The sequence below is a fragment of the Carassius gibelio genome, chromosome B11 (genome assembly GCF_023724105.1).
Source record: "Carassius gibelio isolate Cgi1373 ecotype wild population from Czech Republic chromosome B11, carGib1.2-hapl.c, whole genome shotgun sequence".
NCBI lineage: Eukaryota > Metazoa > Chordata > Actinopteri > Cypriniformes > Cyprinidae > Carassius > Carassius gibelio.
In genome coordinates this window covers 19,981,817-20,005,906 of record NC_068406.1, presented here as the reverse complement: position 1 = coordinate 20,005,906, position 24,090 = coordinate 19,981,817, and the positions used below count along the sequence as shown (strand labels likewise).

The window sequence follows — 24,090 nt, the reverse complement described above, 5'->3', positions numbered from 1 at the left end:
TGTATAACAGTTCTAATATTTCCAGGCTTTCAACAACTGGAGAAAACCCTGAACATCACATGAAAAAAGACCAGTTGTTAAATAGACTATTAGCATTAGCATGCTAAAAAACCCTCATGTGGCTAGAAAAGAGATTTGAGTTGCTTAAGTCCTGATATGAGCAGTTCACCTGAGAGAAACTAGATATTTGAGCCTAGTGCAGTACAATGCTATATGATGACCATAATTCCTCAACAACCCCCCCCCCCCCCACCCCCAAATTACACTTCACATAATCCACCGATCATTTGCATAAATGTTTAGCAGCAATCAAAGGGGCATCAATATGTGTAAACATGCATACACACACAGAATTGTTAACAGCTCATGAATGTGTTACTCTTACAAGGTAAGAATTTAAATTACTCAATGTCAATTCATTTCTGTCAAATTAGCAAGTCAACAGATCAAATTAATTTGGCATGTTTACTCATAATCTATGCTAATCTGTGGCAGTGACTGCTGGCTGCATTCGGTGGTAATGATGTTTACACGGTTAGAGAGGAACTCAGAGGATCAGAGAGATATTGGCAGTTTCATCCACAAATGCTGTTACTCGCCTTACCGGCTAGAAACTAGAGCTCTAGAGTTCTGTGAATATGTGTAGTGTGAGCATGAGTTTAGACACTAGCGAGGTTTTCTAAACACTGGGATTCTGAGAACGCAATTATCTGTTACATGATTAAGAGATCACACATTACGTGTAGCTTGTACTTTTTAAATTGCATCTTCGTTGTGGCCCAGTGTCATTATTAAGTTTGTTTATAACAACAACAATAATATTTTACTGACTTTGTTTAATGCAGAATAGACTGGTTAAAATGGCATGATTGCTTTTTATTTATAAATCATTATTATTAATTATTTAACATGAATACTTATTCTACACATTTAATTACTCAGTTAATAATGATTTGTTTTGTCAAAAAAAAAAAACTGTTGGTATAATGGAATAACAACAACAATAACAATAATAATAAATATTTAGAATTATTGAATCCATAATTAATTAATGATTATCATTATTTACAAGTTACAATAGCAACCCATAATATCCAATAATTATACTAAAAATAATAATAATAGTTATTATTATGGCTGTTATTGGTGATGGTAATATAAAAAAAATTATATTATTATTATTATTATTAAAAAAAACACAAATTTGATAATGATACATAATAAAAAACAATTCGGTTTTGATGCCTTCATAAAAAGCATTTTTAATAAATAAGTATAGCGAGTAGTTGATGCTCACTAGTTTTATAGCGCATTCTGGAAATGTTTAGGCAGTTGTAATGCAATGCAACCATCTTGACGGCCCTCACAATGGCTGACACCCTAGACAGTGCACTTACTGACTGAGATACACCCAGACACACACAGAGGGGGAAAAAATCCATACAAGATTTTTTTTACATTTAAAAAGGGAAAAGAATCAAATATATATCCACAGTAGAGGTGAAAAGACTGAGACAGAAATAGATACAGGCCGAGGACCCATGCACAGACAGGCAAGACAATGCCTCCACCAACAGGTACACCCCCACCTGTCTGAGCTGCCAGATGGCACATCCACATCTTTACATCCTGAGATATCACGGACAGCTAGTGTTTCATTGTCAACTTGTGATATAAATAAATCCACACCAAAACTGACAGACTAAAGGGTGCCCAATGCCAGAGTTTCCAGCATGTGACCCTGAAACAGCACACGGCAGATGAGTGTGGGGTCTGTTAGTGGATCTGACAGACTGGATGGAGACAGAACAGGGAAACTGTCTGGAATGTCCAGCTGTTGATACTGGAACTGGCAGGCATTTGCCATGACTGCAGAATGTCTACATCTGCTGCGTCTTCCCCATCAACGGTAACGTCCGAGTTACTACAGTTTACACATTAAATGTACAACTCCAGCAAGATACAGACAGGAAAAAGCATGATAAGTAGAGACAGTCACAGCTCAGCAAAAAGGGAGTAAAACTTGACCCAGACCTTTCAATTCAGAGCTCTGCTCAAACTGAGAAGCCTATAGTCACAACCATACTGAAGCATGTCACACTGACAGATTGTGACGGACTAAAACTAGCTCAGAATTCAAATCAAAAGGCTGGAAATGTCTGAGACCAATATATATATATATATATATATATATATATATATATATATATATATATATATATATAATTCTATTGTATTATATTATTAATAAAATGAAATAATTAAAATGAACTATTTATTAGATTAGATTTTTAATCCCAGAATTTCAAGGTGGCCTTAGAATTATGGGTCCCAATACACCTAAAATATCTGACTGAAATACAGGTGAATAATTCATAATAATTAAAAATCAAGGTAACAATACATTTTTTAAATATAAAATAATATTGTGAAAGTGATTACATTTGTGATTGAAATTATTACAATTAATGTGAATAAAAACAGATTTTATGCATGATTTAAATAGTAATTAGGATATATATATATATATATATATATATATATATATATATATATATATATATATATATATATATATATATATATATATTATTTTTCCTACGGTTTTCTGGAAAAAGAAAAACATTGTGATGTCATTTCCTGTCACATTAAAGAATATATGGGAAAAAATATATATATATTATTGTTTTGTGTGTGTGTGTGTGTGTGTGTGTGATAGATAGATAGATAGATAGATAGATAGATAGATAGATAGATAGATAGATAGATAGATAGATAGAAATGGGTCTTATAAGAAATAATTTGTCACATTTTGGTCTTATAATTGTGGTATATTTTAAGAAAAATGTCAGGTGATTATAATGTTATACTATATATATATATATATATATATATATATATATATATATATATATATATATATATATATATATATATATATATATATATATATATATAAAATGATAAAATATTTGATTCACCTGATTTGATTTGACCTGACTTGTGATGTAATTTCCTGCCACATTTTCTTTGCTGTTCCCAGCTGTGCTCCTCAGGTTTTCTTCCACTGACACTAGAGGGCAGCACAGATCCAGGAGCAACAGCACAAAGCCTCATTCTCCACACAACAGTGTCTTCACCAGCAGCACATTTTTCAAACCGGCCTTTATTGTGCACAGTCATATTTCTTCCAGTCATGCGTTTCCTATTGACATCTATGTATATTAATGATACAGTAGGCATGATTTATGCTTTCTCCTACATGAGTAAATGCTGCTTCGTAAAAAACATAGTGCACTTCGCTCAAACTGCCAGTGGGATTTAAAATGAAAAAGAACAAATGCGATAGAAACTTTCAGAGGTGCAGGATCATGTTTTTCTATTTTTCACAAAACAAACTCGTTCTGCTGTTGGAATGTGGGACTGCTCCTCCAGGCTTGAACATTCTGAAGCACATTTCTGGAATATTGCATTAATGGTGAAGTAGAGCATGTGCAACGGAGAGCAGGCTTTGCTTATGACAGTGACATGAAAAAGAGGGCTGAATACACTACAGGTAATAAGACAAAGTAGCAGTCAACAGATTGATCCTGAAAATAACTTTTTGTGTATATGTTAAACATGAAGCTGTCTTAGATATTATTTTGCTAATTACAGCGGTCCACTTGTCAACAAGTCAGCTCTTGCTTTTCATAGCTGCAGTAATCCAATTCATCTACTCTTTGTTGAGTGCAAGCTCAAGTTAGATCAACTTATAACTGATTAAAATAGTTAATGACCTTCTGAATCATTCATACATGTCTGGTCAGTAAAAATAAGCGTACAGGACAGCAGCAAAAACGGTGCTTCACAGCAAAGAGATCTGTACTCCTTAAAGTTGTCAAAATAAATGAATTAATAAATTAATTTGGGAAGCCTGTTTCTGTCATGGAATAAAAAAATTTTGTTTTGTGAGAAATATAAACTTTGAAGAAAGATGTCTTAATTGTGAGCTAAAAAACGTCGCAATTACCCGTTTTATTCTTTTAAGATGCCATGGCAGAAATGGGCTTTGATAATGATACAAATAAGAGTGCTCTTCCTCCAAAGCCATCTGCAACATAATTACTCTATTGGCTATATATACTGTATATATATATAGCATCATTACTCCAGCCTTCAGTGTCACATGTAACATCCAGTCTATCAAATGATCATTTAGAAATCATTCTAATATTCTGATTTATTATGAGTGTTGGAAACAGTTCTGCTGTCTAATATATTTGATGAATAAAAGGTTAAAAAGAACTTCATTTCTTCAAAATAGTTGTTTTTTCTAATAATATATATAATAATAATATATTTTCTTTACTATCACTTTTTATCAATTTAACACATCCCTGCTGAATAAAAGTATTGATTTTATTTTAAAAAAAGAAAGAAAGAAAATTGCTGACACCAAATTACTGACCAGTAGAGTATTTATATTTTAAAAACACAGCTTCTTTTTTTTTTACTTTTTATTCATCAAAGTATCCTAAAAAAGTATCACATGTTCTGAAAAAATATTAAGCAGCAGAACTGTTTCCAACTTTAATAATTAATCATCATATTAGAATGATTTCTAAAGGATCATGTGATAATGATCCTAAAAATTCAGCTTTGCATCACATAAATAAAAGATAATTTAAAGTATAATCAATTTAAAAACAATTATTTTAAATTGTAATAATATATCACAATATTAAAAAAAAATTTCTGTATTTTTGATCAAATAAATGCAGGCTTGATGAGCAAAAGAAACTTCTTTCAAAAACATAAAAAATAGTAATGTTTCCAAACTTTTGGTCTGTACTGTGTATATATGTATATGTGTCTGTGTGTGTGTGTGTGTGTGTGTGTGTCTATACATTTTAAAGTCCTTCGATATGTTAAAGCCAAGCGTCCTGTAGAGGAAGTATGTCAATACAGGAAAGAAAACAACGAATGGGATCTTGAATGCAATTTTGCAACATTTTCTATATCTGCAAACAGTATCAAAGCCCTCTTAAACAAAGAAAAGCATCTCTCAGAGTTGCTGTTTGTCTGCATTAGCCGCCAGTGGGTCTAGCATCACATGCTCGTTCTAGATTCATGACTTCTAAGAAAGCTGTGAGTAACGACATCAATATCGTCCCTGTTGGTTTTCACTTTTAAGAAAGCAGCCTACTTTTGATTAGGCCTTTTCATCTTTATTTGCTTTGGAGTATCTTTTGTTTCAGGGAATGTTCTCTGCGACACGAGACGTCTCTGGTGTTGGTAGCGGGTTCGTGCCAATAACTCGTACGCTGTACCCACTGGTCAATCATTCGTTTTCTCTGTGATGTGATTTAAAGCCTTAGAACAAAAATCTCAAAAACAAGATGAAACAAAAGCTGTTTGATTTAAAAAAGGAGGCAAATCTCCATTAATGCAGTGCTCATTAGAAATACCGTTGTGCTGCTATCAGCGCCGGGACATGCCTGTGATGTGGTTGGGGAGCGCTGGCATTATCATCCAACCACACATTGGCAGCTGTGCTCCTAGAGAATGGGGGGTCTACTCCGTTGACCAGTGCTAATCAATCTGTGGAAGTGCATCTGTCTTTTGTTAATGCCTAAAAGAGTGAAAACCTTCGTCTCGCCGTACCCTATTAGCACCATTGTTCTGGTTTATCTGCGCAACGCAGGTTTCGTACACTAGCTTTCGGATTCTTTTGCACCTTAAGTCTCTTAGTGGATGTGGAATACTTCAATAAGATAGAAGTCAAAGGTTAAAACCCAACATTTTCAAATGAAGAGGGGCGGCTGACAGCAGTCATCCGTCTGAAAGGAAGAGCGAAAGGGGGACTGTTTGTTTTGCACATTAGAAAGGTGAAATAATGGCATTTCTGTAGGTGTGAAGATGGATATCAGGCGAATTGCTTCCTTACAGTTTAAAATATTAACAGTCTGAGCATGAATACACAAGACGCTTTTCAGGAAAAAAGGCACGTTATCAGAGCTGGGAAACACTTCTGATGGACAGAATGCTCCAACGTGCCATTTGAACAGACTGGGCTTCACATCTCATATCAGTCACCCAAACTTGGCATAGTCGTAGAGATATGAAAATAATATTCAAATATTTTGGCAGAGTGTAAGCTTAGTGACAGCAAAGCCAGTTCCGACGATAAGAAAGTTTAATATGCTTTCTCCTTTTTTGATATCGCCGTCTTTTGGCTCTCTTTATTTGGCACAATCTTATCAAATCTAGAGGCTATTTTTCCCCTTCTGCTAATCCATTTGCTAGTGGTTCTGCCATTCCTCTGGAGCAAAGAGAAAGAAAAAAAGGGACGGGGGGAGAGAAAGATGTGGTTTGGTCCCAGGCTGTTATTGGGGGCTCAGATTGGGCCTGGCACAGGGGATAAGAGAGAAATAATTATCCAGCTTGCTGAAGCATGACAGCTTCTCTCTTCACCCAGAGTGAAGGAGATGAAGCATTGTGTCAAAAAATCAGCTCGCAAAACACAGACACATCTTGACACCGCCATTCCGAGTATCACTTCGTGTTAGGAGACACTGGAGAACCATCGGTCGATTGACAGTTTTGACGGGATCTCTGTTCCGTCTTGTTGCTGGAGCTGAATGTATCAAATGTATCTTGGTCAACATGAGCTAAAGGGAACCTGATCTCATGATGAAAATGTACCTTTGAGGACTTTTTCGCAAGACGCGGAATACATACCATTTGAATTTCGTGAAATATTCGATATGAAATGTTCACTAAGTGGTGCTTAAAATAGTGGTAGTTTTTTTCACCGGAACAGATGAACGTACATATGGTATGTTTTATGTGACGTTGGTTTTGAATGCGTCATTGCAGTTCTGACTTGAAATGTTCATTAAGTGGCACTATAACTCTAACGCTCTCTGATGTTTTAAAACAACGTACCACCTGCACTACACCTAACCCTACCTGATAGTATGAATAAAAGTGAATATGCAATAGAAAATGCAATAGCAAGCACAACGTTTTAGCTTGTTTTTCAATCTTTCATCATGAGTCATGTTTTTCACAGGATTTGTACCCAAGGATTCCACATCCTAAGTCCAGTTCTGCACCTGCTGGGCTACAGAGCAAGCTCATTACTTCCGGAAAGCGAAACATATGGAGCTGTAATCATGACTGTGTACGAAAACAATTACAAGTGCTTGAAGTTTCTGTTGGAAACTGCAGTGATATGCACTTATTGGTACCCATTTCGCATCAAGCGGAAAAAGTTCCCACAGGTATGTTTTCATCAGTAGATCAGGTAGGCTTCAGGATGTACCGATGCATAAAAAGGGAGAAATAGTCACATTTGGGATGTCTATCTTTCCCCAAAACTCAGATACATGATGGTACCACAGTGATCCTATTATTTTCACGATGCACTGGAAATTTTGAGTCCAAGTTAATCCTCAAGGTCCCTCAATCTATCTGGTTCTGAGAATCTCTCTTCTCCATAGAGACATCAATGGCTTGCTCTTGAAACTAAATTCATTATTTTACCCTCTCAAAACATGTGCCATTTTCTACCGTAAGATCCAGGCAAATCAACAGCGACTATAGGTTCACATTGTGCTGACGCCTTTCATCTCTCTGTACCACGTGAAGTCGTGGTCAGACGTGTGTGCCTGCTCTCTCTATCTCCAGGAAAGAAAGGAAAGCAATCAAAGCAGAAATGGATTTGCAGCCAGACTACAGGCATTGACGGACGTGGGTGCGGTGTGTCCTAGTGATTGAAACCTGGCGTCGGCCATATCCGCTTCAAGGTCTGTTTCTCTTGTGCCATAGTGGTAGGGTTGTGAACTATGACAGCTACTGTTTCAGGTTGAAGCATATCAGAGATGAGCTAGACCATCCTTTCAGACGACATGTCATTGAATTCTCTCTCAACACACAGGACTCAATACTGTCATCGGAGAAAAGGACAGACTGAGCTTCATGAGGATGAAAACACTCACAAACACACTTGCATAAATAATGTCAGCAGCAAGTAAAAAGTTGAATTACGGAGATTTGAATCAAACTGTCCTTCAGCAGTGCATGTTTTCCTCAAACCAGTAATATTCCAGCTTTTATACCTTTCTTAAGTTGCTAGGGGTGCACAATAAATATCGGCCGATAATGAAGGATTTGCACAGCTTGTCAGTTAACAACGACTCTGTGTAGTAACAGCTGCTCTATGTGAAATCACGCACGTGATGGAATTTACAGCTGATTAGTGAACCGGCTTTACTGATGAGATGCGCATTAATTATCGGCCGATATTAATTGTGTACCTCTAAAAGTTGCCTTCACCTGGTGATATGGTTTTCTGGTGTGTATCCATTTTGTTTTTTGTTATATGTTCACCCAAAAGAAAGGCTTTTAATTAAAGAGATAGCCTGAAAATATTGTCATCCTCTATCATGTTGTTGTTGGCATAATTTATTTGCAAACCTGTTTGACTTTATGTGAAACACAAAAAAATGATATTTTAAAGAATTTTTCAGTTTTTTTTGTGAAAAAACAATTTTCATTTGAAGGACAGAAAAAGTTGAAAAATGAAAGCTAGGTTTGGAACAATATGAGTTTAATGCAAATAAAAATCTTTATCATTTTTGGGCAAAGAATTCTAATATAACTTGCCATTTTAGACTTTTTATTAATAGCGTAGTATTCGCACTGGGTAGCTCTGTCCATTTTTAAATCATTTTGGTTTCTGCTCCAAGTACCTGTATATTAAACACCAAATATTTTCTGCTACTTTTCGCTTGGACAGAAAGAAGACTGGAGAGAACCTGTCATGTCACACCTGGTTAGGACACCATGGCTTGTGCTGTCTGGCATGAAGGGGCTATAAAAGCACACTGCAATCTAAATGTTTGTGTGTGTGTGTATGTTTGCAAGTTGCTCTATGCTTTTAAGTCTCTTTATGTTTCTTCCTGCATTTTCTAATCAGACCTCCTAAAAAAAAATACAGATGCAGGAAGCCAAGTAAATGCCCATCACAGCTCAATTTAAAATCTGAACTTGGATGCAGGCTCATTTATGAGAGAAATCTGCAGGTCTCAAAGGTCTCGGAAGACAATGTGCTGCAGATATGAAAGAGGAAATGGAAAACTGATTCGAAAATTATACACTACTGCTCTGTTCCAAAATCCAGTGAGCTGCCTAGTGAGAAGGCATCTTGAGATATCAAGGGCATGACGAAGCAAAGGCTCTTAAGATACCTAATATTGGTTCAGTTTTGAACCAAAACAAGAATCATTTGTGTGGGAGACAATCAAGTTCTGCAAAAAAAATTAATACAAAAATAAATCCTGATGGTGAATCTGTTAGCTGTTAGCTTAGCAAGGTGTTAAAAACAAAAACTACTGAATATTAGACATTTAAGTGATCCTGTTGCCCCAAGTTTTGAGAACCACTAATGTCCAAATCCCTGACTTATAAGGGTCCCATGAAAAAGCAGCTGCCTATGTAGTCACTAGGCAGCTCACTATAACTTGGCACAGAACATCTTTCATACAAAAGCTGTCCTGATATTCCATCAATGAAAAAATGAGTGGAAAAATTGTGACACATGCAGTGACACTTTAAAATATGCAGAAATGATAAAATGACGGGATAAAATATGAGCGCGAGCAAGCAAGCATGGTGAGAAAGCTGACACATGTCAGTCAAGACGGCAGATTTCATTTCCTCTCATGAAGCCTTTTGCTCATGCGTGCACACACACACACACACACACACACACACGCACACACACACAGAGCTGCTGTGTTGAGCGGCTGACATCAGCAGACAGCGGCGGGAACATTATTCATCCAGGAGAGAGAGGTGTCGTCAGTGACAGACAGACATAAACATCCCATAACACCCTCAGAGGGGTTAATGTGTGTCGATCAGAGAGCACTGAGACAGGGAACAGAGATGTTTAACAGACAGCAAATATATCACACATGAACAAGAGCACAGGAACACATGCAACACTCACACAGCCATCACTACACGCTGAATACAGAAGTGCGGAGAAGCACCGTGGAGCGGAAATCCTGCTAAATATAGGAAGACGCTCGACAGAATCAACTGACACATTCACAAATGCATGAAGTACTTCTTGCCTTGGGATTTCGCTAAATTTGAAATGACTTGAATTTTACTTCATATCAAAACAGCTATGGTGTCTGACTCGTTGTCATTTCTTTAATATAGGAACTTGTTGATGGTATTATACAAATGTTTTAGTGTTTTGTGGATGAACACTATAGTTTCATAAAGTACACAAAACGGTTATTTCACCACATGGATATATTTCAAGAGAATTCTAATAAATAAAGAATCACCCAAACACAACACGACTTTTCCTTTATGCCTGACATCACCTAGCCCAGTTATAACCAGAGATGGGAATTGTAAAAAATTTAACAGTTTTGGTTCCATAATTGTTTCACTGACAGATAATTTTGATGATAAATACATGTGTACAAAAAACACCTGAAAAAGCCTTCAGTCTTTTTAAAGGAGGCATAAATCCAATCCTATAAGTGGATTATTAATATATTAAACCACAATATAAAAAAAGAAAAAAAGATATGTGAAACAAACCTCTTAGCCTCAACAAGGCAGCATTCATTTGATTAAAAAAAAAAAAATACAGAAAAACTGATATAATGTGAAAAATTATTGCAATTTAAAATCACTGTTTTCAATATCAATGTATTTTAAAATATTATTTATATCTGTGATTTTTTAGATGAATTTTCAACCGTATTTAGTGTCATTTGATCCTTCAGAAATCATTCTATTATGCTGATTTATTGCTCAAGATACAATTATTATTATCAATGTTCAAGAAAATTGTGCTGTTGACTAATATTTTTGTGGAAACTATGATAATTTTTTTTTTTTTTAGGATTCTTTGATGAATGGGAAAAAAACATTGAAATAGATATATTTTGTCAAATAAAAGTCTTTACTGTCACAATTGAATATTGAAGTGAAAATGTCTAAGAATAAGCCTTACTGACCCCAAACCCATAAAAATAAACCCAACTTAACTGGTGCCATTGGTTATAGCTAAAGTATTAAATAAAAAATGTAGCTACTACTCAATAATCAATGTCCTGCAACCAATGCAAACTCTATTATAGAATACCTGCTGGTTACATTCCTGGTACATAAAATGAAGTCACATTATGAAAATAAAGTGAATCACAAATGCAGTTGAAATGGACATACGCGCACCTAAGTGACATTTATCATCCACTACACCACTTGGAATCTGCACCAGCTCGTGATAAGGCAGAAGTGTCAGACAACCAAACTCAATGCAGACAGACTTAACTGAGTCCATACAACCCTCGCACACAATGCACACTGCCGGTTTACCTCCAGTCAGACTGTGTGCATATACAGTTTTTCACTTGACAGACCTGGGTAGAAAAATGTATAGTAGTGCATTTCTGCACAAGACGTTCCCAACATCTTCTTCAATTATGGAGTTCTGCCACAAGTAGACTTCGGCACTATGCTTTGCTGAGAGCCAGAATTCCTTTATTAAATTGAAGAAATGCATAATACACACAGAATGGCATACATAATCACCTCTGAGACTCGTTGCAACAAACCAACACCGCATATAAAAGACCGACCCTCCTACTTTGTCCGTGACGCTCCGTGGCCAATCAAAATTAATTTATTCTAATGTATTCACGCAGAAGGTCAATTATCCAAATGATTCAGATTCCGATTGCTCCGGACCTTAGAAGCCAATGAGGCATCTAAAGGGCAGCTGTGCGATTTTTTTGCAAGGCAAATCGTCCTCTTTTAGTTACAGTTTAGAGACTTGTCTCAGCCTTTGTAAAAACGACACTTGCTAATGGCCACAGAACCCATCTTTAACAACAGCTGTTAAACTGAGCCTATTAAACATCAGCTAGCAGTGGTAACGATTACCAGACAAGGACAGTGAAAGATGATACATTAAAAACATATTAAATTACTTTTTAAAGTTGTAAATAGTTTAAGATAATTTGTAGTTATTAATTCTACATAGTTCTTCTCATCTATAGTTATATATGGACCATATATTTTACAAGGTGCACAAAATAACCTTTCCCTCAGAAATTTTATATATACATTTATTTCTTAAATATATACAGTAAGTGCATGTGTGTGTGTGTGTGTATTTATATAAACATAATAAATATACACAGTACACACGTGTATTATGCAAACAAAATCTAATTTTGTATGCGATTAATCACGATTAATCGTTTGACAGCACTAGAATAAATTAATAACTATAAAAATTTGTCATCATAAACATTTTCGCCATTAAAAAGGTAAAACTAAAAATTAATTAATATTTATTAACATATTTGGCATTGTAACTGAAAACAGCTGTATGAGTCAACATCAGTTTCAAAGTTACTGATTGTAAATGCAAATCATTCATTCCTATATAGAGGTGCTTCTAGAAATGAATCTGAATATATATATTGCATAAATCTGTGTGTTTGTATCTGCCATATGCGTTTATAGCCACGATGATAAAGCAAAGAAAGAAAGTGTGCACAGAAACTGAATAATTCACTTTTCTGCCACTGTTTAGCATGCAAGGCAATTTAGCCAGGATGATATAACCCCAGAGCATTTTAATCCAAAGAGATGGAATACTATTTTGATATAGCGCTTTGGCCCTCAGCAGAGCCCAATCTAAAAATAGGGCCTTTTAAGACCGCTAATTTGTTATTCATCCATGTGAATCACTGTATCACTGCACTTATTGAAATGCAATGACTGGTTTCTGCTGCCTCTCCACCCAAACTAAATGAGTAATTTAAAATTGGATAGAATTTTCTCTCTTTCGTTCAGCATCCCCCCTTTCTTTTTTTTCCCTACCCCTTTCCTTATCACTCCCTTATTCTCAGGCTCCTCAAGGCCACCTACAGGGTCCATCAACATCAAACCTGTAAAATAATGGACACACTGACTGATTGCATGTGAACACTTTCAGTGCATCAAACTAAATCATGTCAACACACATTCTGACATTTTCCCACACCTCTAAATTCTGTGAAACCTTATAGATCCTCTAAACTTCATTTGAAGCCTCCAGTTGACTTACATTTTAAATGCATATTTATTTTGTTTATAAATGGATATTGCAATCAAAAATGATTGTGTAGATTCAAATTAATCACAAACTTACGTAATTCATACAGAAAAAATAAAGTGATTGGATGTTTTGGTGGTCTACCAATGAACACCACTGTGCAAAACATACCAGGTGAGACTAGGCCGGTCTTGTGCACACTTGTCACCATTTGTTCACTAAAAATTAATGTGTAAAGAGCACAAGACTGAGAGACAGTTGTGTGTTAAAATGGGTAAGAGTCTCTCCATGGCAGGATCAAATGCCCCTTGACAGACACTTAAGATCTGCAGACTGCAATCTGCATAGCTCAGAAGCCCATCAATTAGCCATTGCAGCTTTGCTCAGGTATTAAAGGGATCAAATCAGCTAGCTCTGGTTCCATGAGTCACTGAAGTTTAAACACCGAGCACAATCCCCTGTCAAACAGCCATTAAAGTCAAGCATGGAGGACACACTCTCCACTGGTGGGGTCCACTGCTCATGTAACTAAGGCAGGTTAATGAGACTGCAAGTATAAAAAATAAACAGAAAAGAAGGACACAAAGATATAGTTTTAAGCAGAGACTGTAAAAGGAGGTAAAACCACAACTTTCCTTCTGCACAGCAGTACTGGTGTCTGTGAATAAGTTTTAGCCATTGAAGTTCTTTCATGGATGTTGTCTTTGTGAAGTTCTCTATAGATGATTTTTGCAGAAACAGGTGAATGACTAACTCAAACCCTATAATAATGGGTGTTTTTTTTATACAAAGAGTAAACATTGAACATAATGCCTGTTTCACGCATACTCTTTTTGCACTGCACATGCAGTCTGTGTGCAGTTTGTAAAGTGGAGCAGAACCAGCACAGGCTCATTGTGCTTTTGCATACACAAAAAAATAATAATAAAATAAATAAAATAAAAAAACCTTTGTGGTGTTGGAAAATATGTTAAATTAACCATCATAAATTCTACTTTTAAAATTAAAAATCAAGGAGAACAACAATTTTCTAAGTGAAATGTACACATGTAATGCATGTAATTAATGAACTGTGTGAGAAGATTAACTCTTATTAATATTTACATGTTTTATAGTCATTGTACATAAATCTAGAAATATTGAGAAAAGTTTAATCTAAAAGGACAGTGCGAATGCATGGTTGGACCCGCGCTGTATTCAGAGGGGCTTGACATGGAGGAGTTGCATGGCTGGATTTTCCTGTGTTTAAAGTAAGTTTGCCTTTCTGTTTTAGATTTCTGATTAGTAATACATCGGTCCGTGTGCATTTTGATAGTTTGATTCTTGTTAACGTTACTTAACTCATTATATATTATGTTCATACTGATCACATAACTTCATTAAAAGTTATCTTGCACGCATCATAGTGATATTTCAGCAAAAAGGTTTTCAATAGTTTAGAGACTCACAAAGTGCATTTCAACTTTTGGATCTCACTGAATGCGACTGAAACACAGGCTGAGCAAACAGTTTTTGTCTTTCTTAATTCAAGTAAACAATAGCTGAACTTGTGTGATTGGGAATCGCTGCCCAGAAGCATTACCAAAAAGGCCCGAACTGCTTTAAAAAAGACCAGAATTCAAGTTCACTCCCATCCAGTTTAAAAAAAAAAGATTTTCCTTGTCAGTATTACCCACACACCTACACACAAACAACAGGTAACCTTCCTATCATCCTTTGATGCAGGCCTTTGAAAGCCTTCCTAAAAGATGAGCTTCAGTGATTACGGGAGTGGACAGTTTTCTAATTATTCTGTCAAACATCAATCCGGCCGGCTGATGCGGACATCCTAGCTGCTGATGGACAATGTAATCACTTCTGTACTTCCAAACACAGGAGCTGGAGCACAGACAGCTCCTGACAGAAGTGGCGAAAAATAGGAAATGTGAAAGCTTCAATCAACTGATTCAGTCTCCAAAAAAAGAGAAAATCACATAAAATGTAGCAGAATTCAAGGGGAAGATAAAAAAAAAAGGAATTTCCATTCGCAACAAGTTAAGGATGTAAGAATGCATTGAACAAATGCAAGAAAGGTTTGATTAATTTATCAAACAAAATGTTGAATACCGAATACATGGATGTTACGACCCTCTTAAGAATCCCAGAGTGCTGATGTTGAGGGGTCTGCACTGGTTTAACACCAGTGGATGCGTGAGGTGCTGCTCGTTTCTAAAACTGTAGAGCCTCCTTAAACAGACGTAACAGATGCCATGGGGCACATTCAGTTTCTATTTTTCTTCATCAGACTGTAAAACTCCTACACCTCCAAACATAACAACTGCAGAACATTGCCACTTGCCTCTCTGAGGATTGGAAATCCCTGCTGTCAACAAAGTATTTGCAATTCTAGAGACAGAAGATATTTTCAGATTGAAATTTTTGCTGGCTGGTTACTGTGCAATAGTGCCAAACAAAGTTTTGAACGCTGTATTACTTAACTGCAAACCATCCTTGAGCTTTGTGAGAAAACCAAGAAGCAGGTACACTATTGGGTACTGGCCAAAACATTCATCGTCTCCACGAAATGTGAATGCAGAACAACAACAACAACTAGAAATGTATGATATCATAACGGTTAATCCTCATAGCAGCTTGAATGCGTTCCCACTTTGATTTGAAAGAAGAAAAAATAAATAAATACTGCATGCACTTTCTGGTCTTATTGTGCAAAATACATCAGAGCACATTATTTATAAAATCCTAATCTTTCATCGAAATGTAATAACTTACCACTAAAATTACTTTCCATATTGCCTGCACATGCTGTGATATGGGAACAATGAAGTCTCAAACATCTCGCCAAAAGATAATGCATTAAATGCTGTTAATGTTATACAGTGTGCGACGAAGGTTATACCAGTAATAGCAAATAATGTTAGATGCGAGAAAGCAGCATTATAATGAGATGTCAAATTGCTCTAGAGGGTAAACCTGAACTTTATGCTTACATATCCTTGTCGGAAAGCCTCAAAAGTCTAAGTTAGCCTCGTTTTAGGTGTAGTACACCATGGTTCTATTGTGGAAAGCCCAATTTTCACAATTCAAGTCTCACCCAGCTTCAGATCTCCTTAAATATGCGGTTTCAGTCAAAAAATTTCACATTATGGTAATAACCTATTATGGAACGCCCACTTTTCACAATCCAATCAATTCTAAATTCTCAATTCTCAATCAAGCCCCACTTTAATGCATTCATTAAATATTCCGTTTCAGTCAGAAAATAGAAGAAACATGGGTTTTAAATGCGTTCTCATGTTGATTTTGTTGATTTTTGTTGAACATAGGAGCTGCTGAACTACAACAATTGGGGTTAATGTCCAGCACATGGTTTTGTTTCATTGGAAATCATCTCTGTTGAGATGGAAACAGGCCAGTGTGGGAGTCTAGACAGACAGAGAGTGAGAGGTTGACCTGAGCTATGAGAGACTGTCTGCTTCAGCAGCCACGTAATGAAAGAAACATTTAATACGATTCTCATCATCTTTCCATTACAAGGCAAAAGAGGTGTGCTGATCAGGCACAAGCTTGATATCAAACCAAGCCCCTGCAAGCCAAATTACGCTGACAATAATCTCAGCGAACACCTCTCAGCATGCTTCATCATATCAGAGAGAGAGAGAGAGAAAGAGAGAGAGAGAGAGAGGGATAGCAGGAAGCTAAAAGTACTCAAACGCATATAAAACCCACACCAAATTCAATTAATATGGTTGCAAAACTCAGTGCAGAGATTTATAGTGATGCAAAATATGATTTGACGCAAGGATTGAGGAGACTTGGGTGAGGGTGACAGGTCTGTCCGGTTGCATCAGTTTTATCATACATCATTAGCTTAATTATGGCACAGGCCCAGGCCCTCAGAGGAGTCACTTCAGGACCAGGGTCGCCACACGGCCCCATACTAATAATAATAAGTACAGAAACTGTAGCAAAAAGTATCAGCCTACAGGCAAATCAAGTTCTAGACTGAGATGATGATGCGAAGTGAAGGAGACTTGGAAGATTATAGTTTATTGATGTAAACAACTAAAAAAAAAGAAAAAAAGAAAAAATATGGCATGTCTCTAAGCAGATACTGGCAGAGAAATAAAGTGCTTAAACTGAACAGAAAGAGGATTGTGCACACGCTAGAGGCGTAAAGACACACAAAGCACAACTATTTTAACAAATGTCACCTTTTTGAATATCTGAATACAGGAATGGGCACAAAGTAATCCATGTGGAAAAAAGAAAGAAAAAAGAGTGCATCGGAAACAAGTTGGCATTTGTATTGTGATACATAATTTGTAACATATTTGCATGAGTAAAAAGCTATTTATTTATATATCCATATACGACTAATATTTTATATGCACCATACTTTTTCCTCTCTAAATTGTTTCTCAAGCAAATGATGACAGTTAAACTAACCATGTAAGTTGTCAAACCAGTGAATCACAAATCGAAACAAATTAAAGTCTTATCTCTACAGATTTCAACATTAACAGGTTCTATGACATGCCCCATCTCCAAAACATGAACACAATTTGTGATGACCAGTGTAAAGCTTGAGTCATGAAGTAAAACATGTTGAAAACCAATGCAGTAGGCAATAGATTTTTATTATTATTATGCATAAGTGATACTAGATGATGTGTTGTGGGTTGTGATAGGATAGCTTGTATCTGAATAAATTAGGACTCTATGCTTTCCATTCTCAAATATTCTCTGCCTCTTTGGACTCACAAATAAAACAACTAGCTGACTATTAAATTACTGAGGCAAAATTTACATTCCACTGCAGTTCATGACTTTTACTTTAAGGCATATTGCACACTTTAGTGAGCCGTAACTGGCAATGGAAAGCTTTTTTGGCGGACATTCAGATATCAGGCATACTTGGGTTCATTTTAAACACACAGTAGTTGCTTGAGAATGCACACACAGCCTGTGACATGAGCTAACCCTTGTGGCTAGTGCACAGTGACGGGTCATTAGAGTAAATCTGAAGTTGTATCAGTAATGGAGGATTGAAGAACTTCAGTCAACTTTCTGCTTCATAAAGCACAACTGAAAGCAGCGTAATGCCTTTGGCTGTAGAGCTGTCAGCAATGAGAGAGATCTTCTGAACTTATTCATCAATGTAACCCTCATGCTGTGGGCTTCGAGGTTACTGGCAACAAGAATGCAAACATCTGGTTCATTGATTCTGAACAAGCAATAAACCGCAAGTGTTCATGCCCTAAGATGGTAGGAGTGGATGAGCGGTGAGGGGTGATTTTCAAGGATGGACTGGACATGCTAATGATGCAACTGGAGGGTGTTGGATGACATTGCCTTTATTAATTGATCTAAGACCATAATCAGTGGAAATTACTAAACAGAACAGATTCTGCTGAACACAGCAAACTGGATTCAGCATGAATATAGGGAAAATGCTCTATAAACCTGGTTTTCTGCACAAGAGTTTGCAAAATAAGCTTTTATAAAATAGAGTATTATTATAATATAGAGTATAACATTATGGTGTCAAATTATCATTAGTTTATAACTTGCTGACTTGGCAATGGTCTAGAAGACAATCATTTGACACCCAACACAAAAAGGTAAGTTTTTTAGATACACCTGTATACATACATATATAGAAGACAATCATTTTCACCCTTCACGAGGAGGGAAAGCAACAAACATTAATTGCCAAAGAAGCTGGCTGTTCACAGAGTGCTGTATCCAAGCATGTTAACAGAAAGTTGAGTGGAAGGAAAAAGTGTGGAAGAAAAAAAGATGCATAACCAACCGAGAGAACCACAGCCTTATGAGGATTGTCAAGCAAAATCGATTCAAGAATTTGAGTGAATTTCATAAGGAATGGACTGAGGCTGGGGTCAAGGCATACAGACATGTCAAGGAATTTGGCTACAGTTGTCATATTCCTTGTGTTAAGCCACTCCTAGACCACAGACAACATCAGAGGTGTCTTACCTGGGCTAAGGAGAAGAAGAACTGGACTGTTGCCCAGTGGTCCAAAGTCCTCTTTTCATATGAGAGCGAGTATTGTATTTCATTTGGAAACCAAGGTCCTAGAGTCTGGAGGAAGGGTGGAGAAACTCATAGCCCAAGTTGCTTGAAGTCCAGTGTTAAGTTTTGACAGTCTGTGATGATTTGGGGTGCAATGTCATCTGCTGGTGTTGGTCCATTTTGTTTTTTGGAAACCAAAGTCACTGCACCTGTTTACCAATAAATTTTGGAGCACTTCACACTTCCTTCTGCTGATCAGCTTTTTGAAGATTCTGATTTCATTTTACAGCAGGATCTGGTACTTGCCCACTCTACCAAAAGCACCAAAAGTTGATTAAATGACCATGGTGTTGGTGTGCTTGACTTTCCAGCAAACTCACCAGACCTGAACCACATAGAGAACCTATGGAGTATTGTCAAGAGGAAAATGAGAAACAAGAGACCAAAAAATGCAGATGAGCTGAAGGCAGTGCCACAAACTGATCACCTCCATACCAAACTGAACTGAGGCAGTAATTAAAGCGTACAGAGCCCCTACCAAGTATTGAGTAAAAGCACAGTAAATGAACATACTTTCCAGTAGGCCAACAATTCACTAAACATTTTTTTTTATTGGTCTTATGAAGTAGTCTAATTTGTTGAGATATAAATGTGTTAAATGTGAGCACAAATCATCACAAGTAAAGGAACCAAAGACTTAAACTACTTCAGTCTGTGTGCACTGAAATAATTTAATTCACAAGTTTCACAATTTGAGTTGAATTACTGAAATAAACTTTTCCTTGACATTGTAACTTATTGAGATGCACCTGTACTTCAGTATATCTTTAGTTGGACTTTAGCACTACTTCCACACAAATACAGTGGATTAATTACAAAATTGAAGTTAAAAAATGTCATAATAAAGTCTTTATAGTGCCAAACTCATTATGATTAGAGTAATGATATTTAAAGAAAGAGACCAGAGGAGTCTCCAGCTGTCTGTCCATACGTTGTGTTGCAGTGTTAGCCTTGCACTGAACTCAATCAACAGGGAGCTAAACCGACAGCAGTGAAATTACCAGGATTATAACTGGAAACTCTTTGATATGATGAGCTACTTCAGGAAAACTGCACATCATAACCTTGCTAATGTTCCATTTAACAACTGAGGTAATATTCACCAACTAAATAGTCATGCTCCAAATTGTCAACCGTAGGTGTTCATATAATGACGGAGGTGCAATGCTAGCTGGTGGAATAAAGATTGGACAAATTAGATCTCATCTTTACGCACCCCAGGATCCACACTCTGTCCATTATTATTGTTATGCTGGTAGGGAAGGATTGGACACAATCCACGCTAATGAGCAGAATGAAAAACCAATCAATGCACTCCTCAGTCTGAGAGTATATAATTCACTTACTAGTAGGAATCTTTAGCTACGTTCACATGCAGCCTAATAATCCGACTGACAGCTCCCTCAGAATGAAAACACCTCAATCAGAAAATAATTATTCTATCCCATTAAAAGAGATGGTGCAGATGTTAAATAATCCATTAACCAGAACAATAATTGTCAAGTAAACTACCTTCATAAGTGGATTCAAAAATATCCTGTGTGCACATGAAAATGACTTTCTCCCACCGAATTCTTTAGAAGTGAAGTGAAGTGAAGTGACATTCAGCCAAGTATCGTGACCCATACTCAGAATTTGTGCTCTGCATTTAACCCATCCGAAATGCACACACACAGAGCAGTGAACACACACACTGTGAGCACACACCAGGAGCAGTGGGCAGCCATTTATGCTGCGGCGCCCGGGGAGCAGTTGGGGGTTCGGTGCCTTGCTCAAGGGCACCTAAGTCATGGTATTGAAGGTGGAGAGAGAGCTGTACATGCACTCCCCCCACCCACAATTCCTGCCGGCCCGAGACTCAAACTCACAACCTTTCGATTGGGAGTCCAACCCTCTAACCATTAGGCCACGACTTCCATTCTGCTCCAGACTCTCACTCAAATATTGCAGGTTTATTAAGTTAAGTTGGGAACATAATAAGAAAGCTTGCTTAGCATATTTTTAGATATGTTAGCAAGGCAAACACGCCAATTACGCACTGTGGTGCGATGCTGAGTTGTCTAGCGTCTTTAGTCAGCAGACTGGGTGTTTTTTTTTTTTTTTTTACAGGACTCACAATCTTCTTGCTGTTATGGTAACAATGACAATACATGCTGCTTTTCGAATGCATGCATACAATCTACACAGAGTTCATGGAACATAAACACCAAAACCTGTTGATTTAGAATCTGCAGGCAGACTGCATTGTGAAATGTAAATAAATTACACAAGGTGATAATCAAAACTGACTTGGCTCAAAAGAATTGAGGGAATCTGAATGGCCATGACGCTTCTGACAATAGAAGGACATTGAATGTAATGCTAAATTTATATAAATGCATTGTTATCTAATCGCTAAAAGGTGTAAATATTAATGGCGATAATGTAATGCAGGCATCGCTGAAGGTCAGGTAACCCTCAGTAAGCGACACATTCATAAAGCTGAAGCTTCTTTATGAGGCATGAGACAGACCGGAGTTACTAATCGAGAGACATTTAAAGGGGGAGAAAATGTCACATAATTGAATTATGACACAGTGAATTGAGTTTTAACACAGTAAAATTCAATAAAAGGCCATAGAGGATTAGAGACGTGACCAAATAAATCTTTAAAAGTAAAATAATTAAAAACAAAACTATACATTTGTCACTTCCTGTCGACAAATGATTTATAAAATGATTTGTTTACACTGTCCTTTAAACTGTAACATTATGTTGCTTGGGAAACCAAAATTAGAAGTTTAATATCCAAATAAAAGCATTCAAGAATCGCTTGTCCAAGTGGAAAACTCTCAGCCTTCCCAGTTAAAGTCGTCTACGCCTGCCAGTGATATGCATAGCATATATGTGAATGACATGAGTACACTAAATGATAACAGAATTTCCATTTCTGCTGAACTAATTAATGTAAATATGGTTGTTACAATATCAGATTGATTATTAATGCAAGACAGGAATAGATAAGAAAATAGAAAAGCTGCATAAGAAATTTTTTTTTTTACCAACAGCGCTTTGTAGTCAAAATATGACCATCCCTTCTGGAACATCTGGAGAGGAACTTTGTCCAGAAAATATTAAACTTCAAGCTAACTACACAAGCATGGTTTTCAATTATTAATGTTATCATGTTTCTGAAAAAATAATAAAAAATTGGTCCACATTTTGCTGGTGGGAGCGAGAAGTGCTGGGCTTTGACACTCACTTCATTATGGACTTAACTCCCCTTGGTCCCTGTGAGCGGGAGCGGAAGATGAGAAAGGCTCAGAGATAGAAAGGGAGAGAGGATGAAAAAAAGAGAGAGCACCGCTGTATCTGGGACAACCGGTGACATGACAAAACGGTTCTCTACGCAATAACAGTAAAAGAACGACTCAATTAGTGTGGCTCCTATCTCGGCTCCTTTATCGATCTTCTCCAGATGAAGAACAGCAGACAAGAGAGTTTTCAATCAACCGCTACTTTCTGAAGAAGGACAGTGGAGAGGTTCATGCCGGGTGAAAATCCATGGCTGGAAATATAAATAAATATGCAAAGCGTACATTCCAAAGATTGGTAGGCGGGGTGTAGGTTCGTCTGTCCCAATTTGGCGCGACTGAAATGCCACTTCTTTCATGATTTTGTCGAATACAATTGCCGGGCCCAAGTCAAACATGAACGGATAGTGTCCCTGCAGATAGATCAATCGGACAACTCATCAGAGGCAGGGGGCACTCAGGACAATTCAATCCCTTTCAAAATGAATGTTCAAGAGAAGAAGGGAAAAAGCTGCGACGCCCCCAGCGGGAATGTTTTTGTGGATGGCACGCTGAGCTTAAATGCTACAGCAATCTTTTTAAACGAAGTGGAAAACAGCATGTAATGAACGTAACTGAATTTGTGCCCATTCTCACGACGTAATTTCAACGTCATTTAAGAAACCAGAGGACAGATGGTTTCTTGGTCTCAGCGGTAATACGGACATTTTCATGCATTTTTCAATTTGAAGACTACGCGTGCTTCCTGTAATTCATGTCGCCCTCTTGGTTAAGGAAGTAATGGAGGTGCACAATTTTAAGAGATGTGCGGATGAGAATTTATGTTTCCATTGTTACAGATGTATATTTGTGAGTGTGTATTGCTGTGGTATCACCATCTGTCCTCGGCACTGTGTGAGTGATTAGGTGTGTGTGTTTCTGGAGGAGCTCCAGGCGAGGACTCATCTGCTTCATCAGGCCTTCATCAGTCCTTTGACACCGACAAAGAACAGCGACAAGCACCCGAAAGCCCAACAAGGCCCCCTACAGCTGAGCACCCCGTCAACATCGCCTTGTGTGTGACGGACATGAGATAAAGGAAAATGTCTAACATCATTAGATGAACATCTTGTACCTCTCTTAGGTATTTGTAATTATATTTCATTCCATCTTATATTTGATTTACTATTAATAGTGGAATGACTCAGAACACAACGGTTTTTATTTCTGTTATGAAACACTCAGGAATGTGAGGAACTGCATTGCATTCCTGATGCATACATGATGAAGAACACTATATGAAATATTACCTTCAGATTCACAAAAGTCTGCGGTTCAATGATGTACAGTAAGAGAAAACGAGGTAGAGAAATGTAAATGTTTAAATAGTTTCAAAACACTGGAATGGAATGATTTACACATTTATTAAGGAGAATATATATATATGCATGTGTGTGTGTATATACACACACACACACACACACACACACACACATACATATATATTTAGCATGGATATATTACACTGATTAAAAGTGACAGTAAAGTAAACATTTTTTAAATGCTTTTCTTTTGAACTTTGTATTCAAAGAATCCTGAAAA

At 36.9% G+C, this 24,090-nt stretch overlaps 1 protein-coding gene across 1 annotated transcript in view; it reads right to left on the bottom strand.

The window, feature by feature from the left end:
• The window catches only part of suclg2 (succinate-CoA ligase GDP-forming subunit beta), a 96,634-nt gene that overhangs the window by 8,426 nt on the left and 64,118 nt on the right, over positions 1–24,090 (bottom strand). The gene's annotated exons all lie outside the window — the stretch shown is intronic.